We start from the raw sequence: 3114 nt of genomic DNA, 5'->3' as shown, positions 1-3114 counted from the left end.
AATTCTTGTATTTTAGGAGGATCAGGTTTCTTTGACAGGTATTACTGCAGTATGGGAATATTTTGCTAGACTGTGGCTAGAGATGACCATAAAGATTCATGTTGATCAGAAAACAGGAGGATATCTAATGTTAGGAAAGTTAGAGGTCCAGAAGTTGTTGGAAAGCCAGACCACCATCACTTTCACTGATTTTGAACCCTGTAGCCTGCAGAACTGACATGAATAGAAATGGCTTCAGGAGTCCAGCTATTTAGTGCTGCTGACACAGACAAGGAAATAAACTCTGGTGACTAGTGGATTCAGCTCTTAATAGTGTTGTTTTGCTCATGGAAAATATAAACAAAGTACCCCCTTCCTAGCACCATTCTTTGCAAATTCCAAGAGAGAACACACATGTAATTGCAAATGTATTTAATACTTAGAGTTTGAAGAAGGCATAAGGATCTGTATTTTTCAATAATTGTATTCCTTTGAATTCCTATTGAAGGATACTAATGACAGACTTAGTTGTCAGTAGGTCAGAATCTGGTGGATGGCATATTAGAAAATCGTTACTTGATAGAATTAAAAAAACATTTAAACCCCATTAAATGTATCTCAGTGCAATATTTGTTAGAGCCTAGAAACTGGAATAATCTGTAGAAAAATTGTAATTACTGTTTTCTTGTATAAGATGCGGTTCTTTGCAGCAAGCCCTAAGGGATATAATGTGAATCTGTAAGTGATAAAACTCAGAAAGTATTAATGTTATATTTTATTATTCCTGAAACATGGAAACCAGAGGATGAAAGTATATATTTTATTACCTCTTTCTAATATCTTGATACAAAAAAGAAAAGTCTTAAACCTGTTCCTGAAGAGATTAAAAAATAAGACAGTTGAATGGAGCTGACATAAAAATGTTAGGGGAATTTAGAGACAGTAACTGTTCTCACAGTTCTTCAGTTGTAGAATCTAAAAAATGAGTCAGAGCATGAAGCTGAAATATGATTCATGAAATTAAAATACAAAAAAAATTTCCTTTCATGTGATGTTCTTTGAGCCAAGTGTAATTTTCAGAGTTGCGAATTTCCTGAAGTGCCAATAGATCAAATGTAAAACAAATATTCTGAAAACAAATTCCATTCTCACTGTTTATAATTATTGCACAGGCTGTTATAATGCAGACTGGGGGGATATGTAAACAAAAACACCTTTCAAAGTGCCAGAAGCCATCACTGTAAATTGTTTCCTAAGGGTTTTGTTTTTAATTTTGAAGCTGAGGAAAGGACCTGATTTGGTCAAGGGGAAACAAATAATTCCTGTTAAGTGAAATACAGCTTCTCTTCACATAATTCATGAATTCACACAGCTGCTTAGCTCACAGTACTCAGTTATCATTAACATGATATGCTAACGGAAATAAGTCATAAAGCAATAGTTATTTTTTTTAGGGAAAAGATCCTTTTTTTCTCTTTTATGCTCTAAGTCTTATTCTTAAGGTTTTTTCAATTCTGACTACACTGTGTCTTTGGGGCAAAGAGTTTTATTGCAGAAATGCACAGAAACGATAGAGTTCACATTGAAGAGATCTGATTTTTTACCTGTCCCATGTTTTCAGGTTGTTCTGTGAGCTTTAGACTTGCAGTTAAACTTTATTGAACATGAGAAATCTGCTGAGCAGGGTTGTTGTATAGGGCCGTGGTAAGCCCACTGTTGGAGTAATTTAAGCAGTTCTGCTTTCTTCATCTCAAGAAGGAAATAGTAGAGCTAGACAAAGAACAAGCAAAGGCAGCTGAAATGATCAGTGAGATAGGGAAGCTGCCTTATGGGCAGTGGCAAAAAAAACAATGAATATGAGAAGGCTGAGAGAGTAAGACCAAGATTTACAGATTCATCACTGTGTTGCATAAAGTGAATCACATACTGCTGCTGTTCACTAGATAACATTATATAGTAAGTAGGAGCATGCACTCTAATTAGGAGGAGAATGACTAACTAGTAAGATGGAAGACTGGTAAGATGGAAGTCAGCTAGGCCAAAAAAAAATAGGAGAAAATACATTCATAGATGAGAAAGAAGTCCATGAAAAGATTCTGGACGAACAGGCTGGGAACAGTCCTCCAACACCCATAAAATGATGATGACCTTATTTGTTGGGGGAGTATGAGGAAAATGGACTGAAGATAACAGCCAGGTGCTTGTGCTCTTCTTAAATAGCAACTTCTACTCCTGCTGTTGGAGGCAGAGTTCTAGTTTCTGAACCATTGATCTGAATAGGTACGGCATTTCTGATGCTCTTCAATGTTCTGTTTAGAGGATGCATGAAGAGGATCACATAAAATGCCCTATGAGCTTTTTCATCCCAATAACACTGAGTCATTCTCCTGGGTTCAGCAGTAGCAGTCATTTTTCTTCTTCTTAGTAGCTGGTGCAGTGCTGTGTTTTTGACTTTCATCCTGGAAGCAATGGTGATAACACTGATGGTTTTAGTTGCTGCTCAGTAATCTTTAGTCTGATCAAGGACTTTCTGAGTCACATGCTCTGCCAGGGAGGAGGGGAAGCCAGGAGGAAGCAGAGACAGGACACCTGACCCAAACTGACCAAAGAGGTATTCCATACCCCAGCATGTCATGCCCAGTATATAAACTGGGAACAGTTACCCGGAAGGGCTAGAGCACTGCTCGGTCAGGCTGGGTATCGGTCAGTGAGTGGTGAGTGGTTGTATTCTCTTCCCTTATCATTATTATTACTGGTGACAGCAGTAGTGATTTGTGTTATACCTTAGTTACTGGACTGTTCTTATCTCAACCCATGGGAGTTACATTCTTTCAATTCTCCTCCCCATCCCTCCAGCAGAGGGGGGAAGAAGGTGGAGGAGCGAGCGAACAGCTGTGGAGTTTCTGGGTGACAGGCTGGGCTTAAACCACAACAGGCATAAATGTCAAGGAGGTAAAACCAAGTTAGCAAAGAAGCTAGCACTTAGTTAAGCACAGGTTACCCTGTTTATGAAATGAATTTTCAGGTTAAGTTAGGCAGTTGCAGTAATTGAAACCCAAATCCCTGGTAAACCTAAAGCAGATACTAACACGTCTTAGCTATCTGTGTAAGAATGTGTATATATTTAATTTTCAA

This window comes from Neopsephotus bourkii, unplaced genomic scaffold, assembly GCF_033783945.1.
Source record: "Neopsephotus bourkii isolate Nb327-2 ecotype Australia unplaced genomic scaffold, CSIRO-AGI_Nbou_v1 NB_152, whole genome shotgun sequence".
NCBI classification, from domain to species: Eukaryota; Metazoa; Chordata; class Aves; order Psittaciformes; family Psittacidae; genus Neopsephotus; species Neopsephotus bourkii.
The sequence above is the reverse complement of the archived record's forward strand: the minus strand, read 5'-3'. Positions refer to the sequence as shown.